Raw genomic sequence first — 18,490 nt, 5'->3', positions numbered from 1 at the left:
CCTTTTGGAAACTGAGGTCATCATTAAGCGTCATCGCATCGCATCGGAAGTGTGAGTGACATTATCATTTGGGAAAGATCTTTAGCGAACGCCGATTGCGACATTGTATTAGCGCGCGAACATAATCCCTAAATGGATATCAATTGGTTTACCGAATGCCGATAGCGATGTCGCATCGGGGAAAAGATATGAACGTCTTATGAAACTGCGTAGGATTCTGCCGACTGCCGATAGCGATATCGCATCGGGTAGGAGCTTTAAAACATTTTTTACAAGAAATAGCGCCGATAGTTGATCGCCGATATCGTGTCGCATCGGGGAAAAGGTATGTGCTTTTTCTTTGTGTGCATTGGCTATCGCCGATGGCCGATAGCGATATCGCATCGGGAAGAACCAAGATGGCAACCAACCTTGCGATTGCTTTTTCGGACTTAACCAAAAATGCTTATTATTTGTTCAACAAGGGTTTTATGCACAAATTCATTTGATTATCATACCTTATCTGAACAAGTTTATTAATGCCAATTAAAAATTTTAAAAGGGACCCATTTCATATGTAAATTGTTTGTGATAAAAATGTTATGAAATGGGGGGTTGTTGTAGGGCACAACAATTGGCGATTCGCTGGCAGAACCAGTTATCTCTGGACTAATAAATATACTTACACCTTTTCAAATAGAATCTTTATAAAGGAAAGGAAATTTCTAATATAACTAGATGTCTATTGATTCTGAATAAAACAGGTTTCTTCATTTGACTTCCTCTTTTTATAAATGTACTTTGAGTATTAAAATAAGTCCTTATTGGTTTATAAAGGTAAAAATAGAAAACTTTTCCATATCAGCTTTTAAAATAAACTCCTCTGTCACAGGTAGAGCCTCTGCTGCCAGCAAACATTCATAGTCTCGGCAGGGTTACCTTTTAACCATATTGTTATCCATTGTTCCATTCACCTTAGAGTGTGACTAAACAGAATGAATTCAAAAGATATTTTCGTATTTTTTGAATTTCGCTTTCTTCTTTGCTTAAGATAAAAGCCATTGTCCTGGTTTGGTGGCCAGATAAATGACAATGCCATTCACGGGTAGTAATTTAAACTGAACAAGCTGGCTCGTGATGAGACCCCTTGTCTTGAAATTTCAAGCCATTACCCTGTTTGATATGCAGTTTTGGTAATGTCAGTTAAATTATTTTCCTATGAACATGGTAAGCAGGCTTGTAATAAGACCTCTTATCTTTAATCTTTTATATTTTAGAATTACACTCTGAGTAATCATAAACTTTTGGTGAATGGGATGAACAACTATCTTCTTAAGAATAAATGGATGACAGGTTTAAGAGTTAAAGATACTGAAGATGAATTAGATCCTATTTTCATATAGATAACCTTTGGGGACTAATTTCGAACACCCAAGATGACTCATAGAACTTCGTTCAGAGTGAAGTTTACAAAGGTTAGACTGTGATGTTCAGAATAAAAAGATATCTAATTTCCTAGAAATGATCTCTCTTGGTTTAAGACGCTATTATCCAAAAGTAAATACTAATATTGTCATGGCGAGACAGCTTTTAATTACAGCGAAAGGTCAATGGGAAATGTCCCACATTCTTATTTCTACAAATCCTACAAACTATATAAAAACTATCAAGCTACAAAGAGAAGGGGTTACCTCCTCAATTAAAGAATTTCTTCAAGATTAGACCATTGACAGGGAGAGAATCCCTCACCCCTGATAGATTTTGCAGTATGAACGTGGAATGGCCTACTTTTTCACAGATTTGAAATGGTCCTAGCCACAGTTTTTGAAATTTGGTATGTTTACCTTTGTCTTCATGGGCTTTGTCCCATTTCAGGACTAGATCTCCGACTTGGAATTGTCTAGGGCTAGATGAGGCTAGATCAAAAGCTGCTTTAATGACTTGTTGATGTTTTGCATGTGTAACCTTGGCTTTATCCCTTTCTTCTTCAAGTTTGAGAATTTGATCATATCTAAACTGTATAGAAGAAGAAGGAGTTTCGTCGATAAATTGCACTAAGGCTAGAGATGGAAGAAGAAGGTTGGTTGGTACGATTGCTTCTTTTCCATAGACGAGATTAAACGGAGAGGTCCCTATGGAAGCTTTCTGTGTTATCCTATCGGCCCATAATGCAAATACCAAGGATTTATGCCAGTTCTTATGATTCTCTTCAATTGTTCGCTTAATGATTTTGATTAGATTTTTATTAGTTGATTCTGCTAGGCCGTTGCCCTGAGGGTAATAGTTAGCAGAATACTTTAATTTAAACCCTCTTTTGATAGCGAAATCAATCATTGCATTGCCTGAGAAATAAGAAGCATTATCAAAGACAAGAGCGTTTGGAACACCAAACCTGGTAATGATGAACTGATCTATAAATTCAATGATCGCCTCAGAGTTTGTTGTCTTTAACGGAACTGCTTCTACCCACTTTGTAAAGTAATCAGTTGCTGTAAGGATATACTTGTGTTGCTTGGAAGAAGAAGGATTTATTTCTCCAATGATGTCTAATCCCCACTGTTCAAAAGGTTGTTCAATGTTGATTGGTTGCAAAGGGAAAGCTGGCTTTTGTTGTCTTCCACTGGCAGTTTGGCATTTGATGCATTTCCTTACATATTCATGAGCGTCCTTAAACAAAGTAGGCCAATAATATCCAGCATGAATGACTTTATGAGCTGTTGTATCAGCTCCAAAATGTCCTCCTGCCGGTCCATCGTGTAGCTCCTGCAAAACCTTTTGAGCTTCAGGTTTCTCAAGGCATCTTAATAGGACAGAATCATAGTTTCTCCTGAAGAGCACATCATTAATAAGGGAAAAACCCTTAGCTTTCAATCTAATGGCTCTTTTGTTCTTGTAGGACAAATTGGTAGGTGCATAACCATTCTTTAAATAAAAGATCAGATCTGAATATTGAGATTCGGAATCCGGTATACTTAGCTGATTAACTTCTTGGGTTTGCTCTGTATCACTTGATTCAGGAATGTTTGATGCTCCTGCTAATATCCTGCAAAAACCTTGACCTTTAACAAACTTTGCTGGCTTTATTTCTAGATCATATTCTTGGAGGGCTGCGACCCAATTTGCCCTCTTTTCTCCCAATTCCTTTTGGATCAATAGTTGCCTAACTGCTGAGAAAGGAACTATTACTTTAGTATGGGTTTTTAGAAGAAAGGGCCGATAATGTTTGACTGCTTTAAAGACAGTAAAAGCTTGTTTCTCAATTTCGGAATAATTCAATTCGGCGCCTTGAAAGTTTGAACTGAAGAACGAAATGGGCGCTTCCAAATTATCATCATTCAACTGTGTGAGTACTGCTGCGTAAGATAAGTCAGATGCAATAGTATACAATGTAAAATGATTAGAAAGATTTGGAGTATTCAGAGCTGGGACATTGATTATGGATTGCTTAATATCATTAAAAGCTTGCTTTTCTTCTAATCCCCATCTGAAGGTTGAATTCTTTTTAATCATCGTTTGCAGTGGTAGTACAATCTGTGAAAAATCTGGAACAAATCGTTTAACGAAATTAATTTGTCCTAAAAACGACTGCATCGATTTTTTATTATGTGGAAAAGGAATCTCAGAAATTTCTTTAATTCGATCAGGATCTACATAAATGCCATCTTTAGAAACAATAAACCCTAAGAGCTTACCTTGATTAAGAGCGAAGAAAGACTTTTTCGGGTTAAGAGAGATACCATATGTTTTGCATCGTTGAAAAATCTGATTTAAATCATGCAAGTGATTATATCTCTTTTTAGAATACACAGTAATATCATCGAGGTAGACGACTACTGTCCGGTTAATTAACCCTCTAAAGGCTGTATCCATAGCTCTTTGGAATGTTGCTCCTGCATTTATGAGTCCAAAAGGCATCTTTTGGTATGCGTAAGTTCCCCATTTTGTTCTGAATGTAGTTTTTAATTGGTCATCAGGATGAACCAACACTTGATTATATCCTGAGAAACCATCAAGAAAAGACATCAATTCAGATCCTGCTACCGATTGAAGGATTTGCTCCATGGTAGGCAGAGGGAAGTTATCTTTCAAGCTTGCCTTATTCAAGTTTCTGAAATCAATACAGATTCAGATGTCGCCGTTTTTCTTCCTGACTGGTACCATATTGGAGACCCAGTTTGAGTGTCGGACAGGGAAGATAATCTTAGCTTTTAAGAGCTTATTAAGTTCCGACTTTATCTGGCTCTCCAAATTTGGATGTATTTTTCTTAACTTCTGCTGGATCGGTTTTTGATCGGGAAGCATAGGAATAGTGTGTTGTATGATAGATGTATCATATGTCTTGAGGTCATCATACTTCCAAGCAAAAACTTGTTTGTTTTTCCTTAAGAGTTTGATGAATGCTTCCTTTTCTTCTATAGAAAGTCCTAGTCCTAAATTGATATTTTGAGGAGCTTGATCTGTTCCCAAATTGATCGATTCAAACCTAAGAGTAGAGCTTTGGAGTTTCGCATTAATTACAGGTTTGAACCTATCTTTAATGTCATAAAGGTCTTCGAGTTTTACTACCGGCTTAGGAATCGCGTTATCTTGAGATGTTTCTTTCATTTGAGAATCATGGTCATGTTCTTCAATGATTTGATTGTCATAGGACTTTTCAGAGGTTAAGAATTGCAAGATGTCCTCGTCATGGTTGAAAACCCTCCAGTTAGTGATGTTATCAGGAACTGAAGGCCTAAAAATTAATTCTATAGAAAATCTATCAAGACTATAGTCTTCGGAAGGGAGGAGTTTGGAAGCTACGTTGGCTAGTAAATCAGCTGCTGAGTTTTGTGATCTTGGGATTGAAGAAATATTGAATGCTGAGAAATGCAAAGTAAGATCTTGCACTAGCGATTGATAATGCTTAAGGTGGCTTGAAAGGCAATGAATTGTATTTCTTACCTGTTTAACAATGATCTCACTATCGCCGAATACTTTTATATATTGGACTTTAAGGTCAATTGCCTTATATAGTCCCTGCACTAAAGCTTCGTATTCGGCCGTGTTATTGGTGCATTCAAATTCTAATCGACAGGATAGCATTGTTTTTTCGCCTTGCGGACTAACCAAAATGAAACCTGCTCCTGACCCCTCACTGGACTTAGAGCCATCAAAATACAAAGACCAAAATAAAGGAGAATCAACAAAAATATTTACATCTTTTTGATTTGCGTTGAAGCATTTGGATAAATTGGTTTGTGAAAAATTTTCTACTTGAGATGTACAATGGTTAACTGAAAAAGGGGAAGATTGGGCAACAAAGTTGCCAAAGAATGATTCTGAGGAATAATTTCCCAAAATGTTATTGTTAAAGGCCACAGGCTGGTTTTCTTGTTCGAAATCGGTTACTGTGTGAGTCATGTGTTTCTCGCGGTCGATCCTTATTTGATTTGGCTTACCCTTGTAGGGGAGCCACATATGTGACCAATCCGTGGAAATGTATCCATGCAGTTTCTCAGACCAATCTCTGCTCAGAATTAAACCATAGAATTCAGGTATGTCAGCAATCAAAATATCTATTCTCTGTACTATTCTGGGATCAGCAGACAACCTGATAGTCACGGAATTAATTTCTCCTATAACCTGCACTTTGGTTCTGTCTAACTGTACAATATGAATTGCGGACTTCTGGGGTTCTATGTTTAGTTTAGAACAAACTGAAGCTGGCATAATATTAGATGAAGCCCCTGAATCAATTAAACAGTTATGCAGATTTCGATTATAGATTTCATAGGTGAGCCAGAAAGGTGGGGTATGAGAATTGGATCTATCTCCGATCAGAACCGAATCGGTAGCTTCGACCATATCTGGAGGGGGTTGTCCTGAATCATTAGCAGCTTTTGAACTGGGAAGAGGGGAAGAGGGGACAGCGTTATATTCTCTTAGGAGCAATTTTTGCTGATGTTTTAACTTACTTAGTTCAAACATGGTTATGTTTGCCTTAGTCTTTTTCATATCATCAACAATATTATACTCCATGGAGTCAGATACTACTAGTGTCTTGGATGTTGAAGGAGAGTTAGAAATGGGAGGCTGGTTTTGAGGGGCTGCTACTGGAGATTTCTTTGGAAGAACTTTTTCTTTTGGTGTGGCAGCACCTGCACTCCTCTTTTTTGTAGTTGTTTGAGTAGGTTCAGAAGCAATTTTGCTTCTCGTAGTGACAGGAAAAGCTTCTTCCTGATTCTCGGTGTCAGAATTTGGGAGTATGAAATCCCACATGCCGTGACACTCAACTACTTCTTCTTCATCATCCGTTTGAGAGGTTGATTCCTCTTCTTCTTCTTCTTCGGAGTCTGCATTAGATATAACATTGGGTGGCTTTGTTTCAGTTTTCTTGAAAGTTCTAAATGGTCTTTTGATCGAAGTTTCAGCCACCTGTTTTTTAATCTCAACCATTTCATTAGACAATGTTTTGAGGACCTTTTGTAAACCTTCCATGTCGTATGGGTCTTTTGGGGTCTTTTTCTTAGAATCTTCTTTAAAGGAAACTTTTTTGGATTTTCTATCTTCTAAGGCTGCTTTTTTCTCTAAAGCATTAATACGCTTTTCAACGGCAAGTGCTTCCTTCATATTCTCGGCTAAGGTAGGTTTGCCAGCCCTGTCAACAAAAATGGCTATGTTGGAAGGGAGGGCAGTAATATACCATTTGCTCCTGATTTGTTCACTTGGCTTTGAAGCGGTGGGGATTTTATTTAGGAGTTTGTTGAATCGAGCATTAAACTCCTTTATTGGTTCCCTATGTTCTATTCTCAAATTGGAGAGGTCATTTATTAAAGTCGCCAGAGACCTGTCATCTCCATATTTGGTAAGGAACTGCTCTTGGCATGTAGTCCAACTGGTAATAGAACCAGAAGGTAAAGAGAAGTACCAGGACCCTGCTGATCCTTGCAGAGTATAAGGGAAAAGCCTTACAACAACATCTTGTTCTGTCACTCCTTTTAAATTAACTGCTAACATGAAATTGTTAATATGTTCTTCAGCTTGTGTTCCGTTATCTGGATTGAATTTAGGCAACCATTTTTCGGGTGCATCAGGTAGATCATGTAATGGTCCAGGCATATTGACTGCGCCTGGCGTAGTCCATGGATCTGCCATTATGCTTGAGATAATATTTGTTACTACTGTTGAGATTCCAGATGACTGAGGAGAAGAAATTGTTGAAGAGTGAGTAGTTTGAGATGCTGTAGTGCTTATTCCCTGACAAACAACAGTGTGTAATGAAGGAGTGGATGGTTGGCTTCGCAGAGGAGGAGTGGAAATGGAGGATATGGAAGAAAGATCTTCACTATCAGATACTTCAGTAATCTTTTTAGCCTTTTTCCTTTTTGGTAAAGGAAACTCAGTAGGTTCAATACCGAGTTTTTCACTTTGAAGTCTCGTAAGTGGATGAGATAAGCTTAACTGCGAAGTCACACTGCTTTGTGATACTTCAGATTTCTGAGGCGAAATCGAGAAGCTCTGAAGTTTATGGATAAGAGACTGTACTTCAGGGGATTCAAGACTTAAATGTTCTGAAATATGATGGGTGTGAGCAGTGGTGGTTGATTCTTCTTTTTCTTGATCATGTGCTGGAGAACCAGCATGTGATTGAGAAGGAGAAGAGGGTTTGGAGGGGGAATTACTCTTAGAATGGTTTGTGGACCTGGACCTACTTGCCATTCACAGTTGATGGCCCTCCTTCTAGCGCCAAAAATGTTGATGCCCCGAAATTCGTTGCAACAACATCGGGGAAACCACCCGGTCCGGAACTTAGTGCAGCTCCTTTTCCGTTTGGAATAGTGGCTCCGACTGGGGATAATGGGACCAGTTTCCCAAAGATTATAAGTAAACGCGATGGATGAATGATTTACGATATGAAGTGATAATAAACAAATAACTAAACTATAAAAGAAATATAATAACTATAAACTAATCCCGGGACTTATCAATTCAGATAATGCAGCGTTTGATAACCTATGCTTAATGGCAGGCATATAGATGTCACTAACAGTAAGCATAAATGTTTAAACCATTTAAGATTGCTCTGCATAAATAGTTATGCAGAGCGATAATAGCGAATTACTGCACTCAGTCATTTATATCATTGTTACATACATGAGTAAAAGAGATAACAAATCACAAAACATTCAATAGTGATATGAAATGCAGATTTGCTGTTATATTGCATACATGTAATCAATAATAGCGAAGTAATAACACAGCAATTCATATAACAGAAAAGAGAACAGATACAGATAATAGTACCATGCAAGCTGTTTGATCAATCCAATATATTAATCGCTATGTCGCGGTCCTTCCTTCCAACCAGAAAGCATCCCAAGCAAACGACAATAGTGCACAATTTACTTAAAACAACATTCCAAGTAAAATTAAGGACCAGTGGTCGAGTTTTCAAAAAGAATATAGACTGAAGCACAATAGTGCAAACTTCAGCCTTTAAGTCTTTTACAAAATTTTACGACCCTTTCCAAAACAATGAAAGGGTCTATAAATACTATGCTAATCTAAATATTTAAATATCTAAAACTGAAAACTAACAAACCGGCATTAACAAATATCATTTTGCATTTGGGTGATTCGGAAGTCGGCGGCGATGCTTCAGTCAGAGGTCTCTTTGCCTTTACTCCTTCGCTGACATATCGCCAGCATTGGCTCTACTTCTGGTGGAGTATTGAGGCGTGAAGTCAGCTGTGCATCGTATGTGGCATCTTGGAAATCGGCAATCAGGTATCGGAGAGCATCTGTTAGGCAGTTAAGAGCCGACCTTTGAGAATGTGGTTTAATCAGGAAAAGCCAGTATGCGTCGGCGGTCAAGGTATTCACTCCAGCAATTAACCGCCCTTGTGTCTCCAGCTCAGGATAATTCCTGTGCTCCAGCATGTTTGCGGTTGTTATGTTTCCAGGTGTGCATTGTGAAATCATGTTTGCCAGGTACAATGTATCATTGACTAGATTGATCATGTTTTTGGCAATCGTTTTGCATCTGGATGCTGCCCTTTCCGCCTTCATTACCTGTGTGTTCCATTCCATGAAAAGTATGTCTTTGTATGTTACACAGATTCGGGAAAAATTTGCCGCTTGCCCTTCTGGAGTGTCTTGCCATTCAATATATTCTGTTATATCTTCTTCGACCTGATCCAAGTTACTCCTGGCTTTCTCGATTTGTTCACATACTGCTGTAGATGTGTCACAAAGTATCTCAGTTTCAACTAGTTGTTGGCACAAGAGTCTGGTCTGAGATATCAATGCGCCGTTTATTAGAGTTGCCTCTGTTCTGAAATCATCAATACTCTTGGCACCTTTGATACTTTCAAGCTGTGCTGACAGCTGAATTATTTGCTCCTCTTTAGATTTCATCAACAGCTCATTCGATGCCTCCAACTGGGATAATGCTTCTGACAATTCTTGTGCTTTTTGAATGTCACTTTGGTCTATCCTCAGTTTTTCAATTTGCTGGGTTAACAAATGATTCTCTTGTTGTTGGGCCAGCAATTGTTCTTCTGCCTGTGCTGCCTTATTCCTTGCCTCTATCACTTCTGCTTGCAATGCGTATACCTCATGCTCTTTAGTCTTCAAAAGAAGACTCACTTCGGATGCTTTGTCAATGGTTGCCGCTGAATAAGCTCCCGCAAATTGCGACAGCTTTGTCAAATCTTCAGAGGGATCTAATTCTCCCTTCCAGACGACATTGCCCGTGACTGTTTGCTCAGTTGAAACAGAAGGTTGATCAATCCTTCGTCTCTTCCTTGAGCGCCTTACAACGGCTCTATGCTTAGGGCTGTAGAAAATGTCTAGGGGAGGAATTTCCTCTACCTGAAGATCAATTTGATCAGCTGGGTTTTGAGTAATTTCCTCAACATTCTGTACCATGGGCGGGCCGCTGGTTCCTTCAAGAACCGGAGAAAACGTAGTATCGGGAGTCTTTGAGGCATCTGAGTCTTTAGAGGCTTCCTTAACACTTATAATGGAATCGAATTGGTTCCATTCTTTAATCAATTCAGTATCAACAGAGATTTGCTTACTCTGTTCTTTCTCTTTTTCAATCCTCTGCTGTTCCTCGAACGCCTCCCGCTGTTGCTCCTCTTGTGCTCTTCGTTGTTGTTCCTCCAATTCCTTTTTCTGCCTATCTTCCAGTTCTTTCTTTGCTTTTTCTTCTTCCTCTCTTTTCCTCTGTTCTTCTAGCTCCCTTTGCCTTCTTTGCTCTTGTTCAATTTGTGCTTTTTGCTGCCTTTCTATTTGTTCTCTTCTATGCCTTTCTGCCTGCAGCTTGTTTTGACTTTCCTCCTGTTCTCTAATTGTAACAGGAGGTGAATTTATTTCCAGCTGATCAGGCTCGCTTGAGGATGATGTCGGGGTTGTGGATAATAAATCTAGAGGCAAAGTTTGCAACCTTTGCTTTCTAAGTTTATTAAATTCAGTTAATTCCACATCTTCATATCTCATCGCAGCAAGTTGTTTGACTTGGCTTATTGAATCGGCACCCATGAACAGGTCATCAAACTGGTCTTCTTGATGAACAACCTTTGTCAGCTTAGCCTGTTCCAAGGCAATGAAAGCAGTCTTTTTCGGGTCATAGAGTCTGTTGGGAATAGAAGCTAGAGATACCATTTGGAGTTTTGCTGCTTCCTTTTCTGCATGTTTGTAATTTAGCAGCGTATAAACTCCAATTCTCAAAGGAAAAGATGGCCATCCTCTCTTCTTCTCTTCTTTGAGAGTTTGTGTGACACCCTCAGACATGATCTGATAGGAGATTTCTCGGGCTAACAATTTGTCTGGGATGTACAAGGGGAGAACATGTGGCCTAGCCTTGCTTCCAAAAACTCTGATATAGGAAAAATATTCTTCGCCGAACCAATGGGCTACGGCTGGTAGGTCAAAAGAGGCTTCATAAGAAATTCTAGGGATAGGTCTGTCAAAAATAGAATAGTGAACGGGAACCATAAAACCATTGCAAATTTGATACAAATGGTCTTTGTGAGAGGGTTTCCACAATTTACGATGATACAAATGAATAGGTGTTGGGTCATGGGTTGTCCATCTCCAACCAAGGACAGGAAACTCAGAATTAAAACAAAGGGTATCCATAATGTAGGCAGAGTAATAGAAGGGTGGGATTTTTCTCTCGGTGACTCTGGTTTTGGCCCTAAACTCACGAATAGCTAAGACCAACTTATCAGACAGAATAGTGGCCCAATCCATGATTATACTATTGACGGCCGCTTCCATTAAGGGAACCATATCAACATGGATATTTGCAGAATCATGAAATCCCCACAATCTACACATCATAATTCCAGCATAGCAGTAAGGTGAAGCCAAAGAAGCATTGGAGTACTTACCCGACATATCCTGCTTGTGTTTTGCTGGATTTTGCCTCCAATCTCGGAGAGGTTCGGATGGTGATTCATTCTCTCTGGCGAATTTCTCCACAAAGGCTCTGTTATAGACTTACTCGGGATTGGGCAAATGATACATCCGTCTCAAGTCGTCAGGCTTGAAAGAACCGAAAATCCTTCCATCCTTAGTATGGAAGGTTCTATTAGTGAGAGTAATTTCTTCAATTGCCCAACGTACCACATCAGTATAAGGCAAGACTTGTTCTCTGGCTGCTATTCTATGCAGAAAGGAGTCAGCCAAATCTTTAAGAGTTGCCTCAGACTTTCTTAGTTCATCCACACTTGCCTCCGTTACTGTCGTTTCTGGTTGTTCTGCTTCTAGCAAATTGTATGTCCCTTGCCATGTAGTACCAGGAAGACCAGTGCATGTAGTATCTGAGATTAAGCCTTTCCTTGAAACTGTAGCAGTTTGGCCTGAGGCAGGTGTCGCAGTAGAACCTGCCACCTTCTTGAACTTCTTTCCCATCATATTCAGACTTCTCTCGACAGTTGAATTCTACACAAATGCAAGAGAAATCGTAACAAAGAAATAACAATGACGATCCATAACGGGATAGATATATTATTTGAAGTGTGGTGAGATTATTCCTAAAAGAGGCTGCGGATCTAATGATTTGAGAAGGCACCGTAGATGCAATGATGGTGATTTTACGGCCTGCAGCTCCATAAATGACCATTACTTAAGTTATTAAACCGAATGACCCCTTAAAGCGTGCAATAGATTTTTTCAAAGGTCTAATCGTAATTGCTCGTTAATTCGAAGGGGTAAAGCTTTAAATACGCATGCATTACCTTATCCCTTTACTTTAACGGCATTTTGAAATCTGAGCTTTTGTCACATCGGATTTAAATATAACTTTAATGCTTTGAAATAATCACCTTTTGGAAACTGAGGTCATCATTAAGCGTCATCGCATCGCATCGGAAGTGTGAGTGACATTATCATTTGGGAAAGATCTTTAGCGAACGCCGATTGCGACATTGTATTAGCGCGCGAACATAATCCCTAAATGTATATCAATTGGTTTACCGAATGCCGATAGCGATGTCGCATCGGGGAAAAGATATGAACGTCTTATGAAACTGCGTAGGATTCTGCCGACTGCCGATAGCGATATCGCATCGGGTAGGAGCTTTAAAACATTTTTTACAAGAAATAGCGCCGATAGTTGATCGCCGATATCGTGTCGCATCGGGGAAAAGGTATGTGCTTTTTCTTTGTGTGCATTGGCTATCGCCGATGGCCGATAGCGATATCGCATCGGGAAGAACCAAGATGGCAACCAACCTTGCGATTGCTTTTTCGGACTTAACCAAAAATGCTTATTATTTGTTCAACAAGGGTTTTATGCACAAATTCATTTGATTATCATACCTTATCTGAACAAGTTTATTAATGCCAATTAAAAATTTTAAAAGGGACCCATTTCATATGTAAATTGTTTGTGATAAAAATGTTATGAAATGGGGGGTTGTTGTAGGGCACAACACAGTAAAATGGTAAAAATGACATGGTAAAAACTCTTTTTATAGGTCTTTTGGATAAATGAATGCTAGGTTTGTTTATTTTTCACCATAGAGAGATATTTTTCAATGCATTTTTTCCTATCTTAAACAGGTATGAGTAATGTGTTGTTTTTGTGCAGGACAAAAGGACAAGGACTTTCAGAGAAAATTATCATTTTTCACGAACCAAAACATTAGAGTCATCCTAACTCCTAAAACATGAAAAGATTGCCGAGCATTTCTTTTACACTCGTTAAAACGGAATTAAAAGACGGTCCCCTTATAGCCCTTTTTCTCACCGTAAAAACAGGAAAAGATTGCCGGGTTTTTGTCATTTCAAACTCGATACTGGAAATAAAACGACGTGTCCTTGATCGCTTTTTACTTTTCAGGTCAGAGGCACTAATCATGAAAGTACTCCTTGGTCGCAAGATCAAGCGGTTCTCTCAGGTATTATTTTATACTTTTTTCAGTCTTGGGAGACACAAATTTACGAAAAAGTTCAACCCTAGAGTCTTCTTTAGTTTTTTTTTAGACTCTCTAAAATTGAAAAACGCCGAGTTTCTCCTATACTGAACTCGTTAAAATTTCACAGTAAAGGACCTGTTCGATGACAAACAGGAACGAACCACTCCTTCTTAGGGTTCGAATCTAAACTAAGTTGGACTCATCCGAAGGATGAGCTTATAATCAAGCATATGTTATCCTCCTCAAGCTTGTAAAAAATAAAGAGGTACTTGCCAGAAATGGTGGGGGAAAAGAGAGAAGAATGAACCTATTTTTTATCCTTTGTCACAGAAGAACCTTACTACCACTCTTGAACACGACACTTTTCATTCACCTCGGTTGGGAAATCCTTTGTCTTAAAGTTGATTAAAACCACTTTGATAGTCTTCAACCGTTTCTGGGTATTAACTTTGGGTCAATCGCCGCCAAGCCATCTGTCGTGTCGTTATGTGTTCAAGAGGTCTCTGCAAATAAACCATTCATATGCAAAATACTTGTCATCCATTTTTGACCATCCCTGAGTCAGTCCTTACAGCAACATTTCTTCAACTTGAACTATGATTTCGTGTTGTGGGCTTGCCTGCAACGGGTCACTTTCTATCGACATCAGCACATTATCTAGAGAGATGACTTAGAAATCGTCAGTACCTTGAAGTCTGCATGCATCAATGGCAGGTTTCTCGCCTTTGACGACAGTTTACATCATTGACTTTCGGTCAAAGGATTCCATGACGTGTTCGACATCGACTCATTCATTCACATCTCATGGATTGTACTGGGTACTTTGAGAACCATTGACATCACTGGTGGTCTCTCTCACACTTGTTAATGGTTTACATCATTGACTGGTAATCAAGTGGTTTCTACCATGTCCGACATCAACTCATTTATTCACATGGATAGAATCGTACCATCTCGGGAAGTAGAAATGAAGACCCTGGATCTAGTTTCCACCATCCAGGCTGCGAGGAGTTTTGTATTCATTGTATAAGTAGACTAACTATAAACAGATGGTTGTGTCCATACTGTGTCTACATGAGTCTATGATTATGATGTACTGCAAAATCATTCCTGTATCAGAGCAGTAGTTAGATTGTTAGTTAAAGTTTTCAATATGAGTATGGGAATGCCTACCTCAGCGATGATATCATCTTATATATGTATTTTGTGTTGAATATTTGCAGGTTCTGACCAGGCTCTCCACAATATAATCCTTGAAATGATAAAGTACTTCACCCTTCCTAGATAATTTGAAACCCTAAATCTACTTCAGGCTTCGCACTTTAGGGGGCAATCTGTTACACTAAAAAATGTCACCATGACTATTTGCAGTTAGTATGGCTCCATCAACTGTCATACTATCCTCCTTGGCAAGTCTCATGCCTCTGCTTTCCATGTCAAACTCAAAGAAAGAGAGAAAAGTCATTTAAAGTCAAGTTATCTCTTGTACGCAGTTTCTCTCAGCCTTACCTGCGGGTACGCAATCCAAGTTCACAATACCTGCGTACTTGTATGCTCTGTCTGTAAACCAATGGGTGCGTACTCCTGTAAAGGTCAATAAGCGCAAGTTTCACTCCAAAAAAGTTACTTGTGGTCATTTCTAGAGCATTCTAGAAGCTTGTTTGACGTGTATGGAGCGCCTCCAGATGGTTCATGTATCCCTATGGAAGAGGAACTTATCCCATCAAGAGGGGAGCTAACCCACCCAAAAGAGGGGCTTATCCCATTGATGGTGGACCTGATTAACTTCCTCTACAGCACTATAAATACATGCATTGGGCCAGAGGGAGGGGAGGTTGAAAGCTGAAAATTCCTAAGGGTAGATGTTGCTGAGATTAGGACTTCCTTGTAGAAGCTTGTGAGGAGAGATATTCATCCTTTCTTGTTTCATTTGGAAGTGGGTGAGCTGATCAAAGTAAAGGAAAACTCTTGCTAGACCCTGGGAGGAACTTGCACAACACCAAGGCTCAGGTTGTAATGGTTTCTTTTGTTTCCTATTAATACAAATAAGTCCATTCTTCTCAACAATTTGTTATTTATGAGTTGTTTCATATACTCCTTGGTCTGTATGTTAAATATGTTTTGTTTATGAGATATTCAGGTGCTATTTAATCGTTTGATTGTTAGTGAATGCAGGTTTTGAAGAGAAGGAGGAGCTCATCCGGATCGACAAAGCTGGACTACTACAACAGCGTTGGGTTACAGGTAGGATCTAAACACTTGATTTCTTGTATGATAAATGCATATTTAGAGAAGGATTGCTCTTAATTGTCTTGTTTGTCACTAGAAAGCCTTAAGCTTCTAGGGAGGTTGGTTGTTTCTGCACTATCGACTCTTTCCGCTTGACAAGCTTGTCACTTATAACCTCCTTTAAACATGAAACATGGAAAGCTGGGTGCACTCGGGAGGCTGCAGGAAGCTCCAAGTTGTATGCCATAGTACCAATCTTCTGCAACACCTTGTACGGACCAGAATACTTTGGTGATAATTTATTATCCTTCTTAGCTTGCTTGAGGGACATTTGTTTATATGGTTGTAGCTGTAGGTATACCTAGTCACCTACATCAAAACTTATTTCGTTGTGATGTTGATCTACCTATTGTTTCATTCTATTTTGCGCCAATGTGAGGTTATCCTTTAAGAGTTGGAGAACTTGTTGTTGATGCTCGATGTGATGTTCCATTGCTTAACCATAGAATTTTCTCTTGAATATGATGTGATGGATGGTGGATGATATCCATAAAGTGCCATAAATGGGGTCATTTTTTCTGCAGTATGGAAGGAAGTGTTATACCACCATTCAGCCAGAGGCAACCATTTGACCCATTGTCTTTGTTTATCAGATACAAAGCAACAAAGATATCCTTCCAAACATTTTTTTACTATCTCAGTTTGCCCATCAAATTGAGGATGATAAGATGAGTTATGAGCTAACTGAGTACCGAGACAAGAAAATAATTCTATCCAAAAATTGCCAGTGAAAATGGGATTTCTGTCGCTTACAATAATCTTTGGGTTTCCACGTAGCTTTTGAATTGTTTCCATAAATGCAGTAGAAATTGTACTGGCTTTAAATGGATGTGATAATTCACAAAAGTGTGCATACTTGGTAAGTCTGTCAACTACCACCATGATGACACTCTTTCCTTCGGACTTGGGTAAACCTGTGATAAAATCCATTGAAACCTCCTCCCAACATTGGCTTCGAATGGATAAAGGTTGTAATAGACCTGGGGTCCTAATTGTTTCAACTTTATTTTGTTGGCAAACCAAACATTCCACCACAAACTTTTGAATATCTGATTTAAGGCCATCCCAAAAAAAATCCTTCTTAACCATGTGATAAGTTTTTAAAAATCCTGAGTGCCCTCCTAAGGGAGAAGTGTGCAATTCCATAAGAATATTTTGTTTGAGTTGGGAATTCTTACATAGGTATAAACAATATTTATATCAAAACGAATCATTTTTCCAGCTAAATGTATCAAATGTACTGGGATCTTGTTGTAACTTTCGAATGAGTTCTCACACTTCTTCGTCATTCTTCCAATCCTCCCTTGCTTCATTTATCCAATCTGGTTGGATAATAGAAATGGCTCACAACAATGCTTCCACATCCTCAGCCTTTATTGAGAGTGCATTTGCCACAACATTTTGCTTCCATTTTTTGTAGATGATTTCAAAGTCATAACCCAACATCTTTGTGACCAATTTTTGTTGCTCTTCAGAGGATAATATTTGTTCTAAAAAGTAATTAAGACTATCAAGATCTGTTTTTACCTTGAAGTGTCTTCCCATTAGGTAGGGTCGCCATTTCTTAAGTTCATGTAGTATTGCCAACATTTCTTTCTCATAAATAGCTTTGTGTAAATACTTTCCCTTGATTGGATGACTTTTGAAAGCAATGGGTCTTTCATCTTGTATTAAAACAACACCAATTCCATTTCCTGAAGCATCACATTGCATAATAAAGGTTTTTGTGAAGTCTGGCGTAGCTAAGACCGGTGCTTGGCACATTTCCTCTTTAAGATGTTCGAAGGCCTTTTTTGCTTTTGGAGTCCATGAAAATGCATCTTTATTCAATAATGTTGTTAGAGGTGCTGCTATTCTCCATAATTCTTAACAAACTTGCGATAATACCCTTTCAACCTGAGAAATTCTCGTAGATGCTTTATGGATGTGGGGATTTTCCATTCCTTAATGGCTTTAATTTTGCTAGGATCAACCTTAACACCTTCATGAGATACAATATTACCCAGATATTCCACCTCTTGTACTCCAAAGAAACATTTGGAGATTTTTGCATATAATTGTTTCTCCTCCAATAGTTTAAGCACCCTATCAACATGTTCAACATGATCCTTCGAAGACCTGTTGTAGATTAGTATATCATCAAAAAATATTAACACAATTTTTTTAAGGGTTTGAAAATGGAATTCATCAAACTTTGAAATGTAGAAGGAGCATTGGTAAGGCCAAAAGGCATGACCAAAAATTCATAATGACCCTCATGAGTTCTAAATGCTGTTTTTAGAATGTCTTCAGTCTTCAATCTGATTTGATGATATCCTGAACAAAGATCTAACTTGGTGAAGTAAATTGATCCATGAAATTGATCCAATAATTCATCAATGATAGGAATGGGAAATTTATCTTTAATAGTGAGCTTGTTGAGATCCCTATAATCTGAACACATGCGCCATGATCCATCCTTCTTGTGCACCAATACTACTGGAGCAGAGAAAGAACTTTGACTAGGTTGAATTATACCAGCCTCTAGCATTTCTGCAACCATATGTTCAATTTCACTCTTTTGGGCATAGGGATATCTATGATGTTTGGAGGAACACTTCCTGGAATCAAATGAATAGCATGATCATGATCACGAATAGGTGGGAGACCTTTGGGAGTCTCAAATACCTTGGAATTTTTGTCCAAGACTTTTTGGATATATGGAGAAATAGATGATTTGGATGTGGGAACCTCTAGCGAACATAATTATGCAATTACACCTCGGTGTTCCTTCTTTAGATTCAGCTTTGTCATACCATTAGAGCTAAAATTTC

The sequence above is a fragment of the Pinus tabuliformis genome, chromosome 8 (genome assembly GCF_031772625.1).
Source record: "Pinus tabuliformis cultivar Carrire ecotype Pingquan chromosome 8, CPIR1, whole genome shotgun sequence".
NCBI classification, from domain to species: domain Eukaryota; kingdom Viridiplantae; phylum Streptophyta; class Pinopsida; order Pinales; family Pinaceae; genus Pinus; species Pinus tabuliformis.
The sequence above is the reverse complement of the archived record's forward strand: the minus strand, read 5'-3'. Positions refer to the sequence as shown.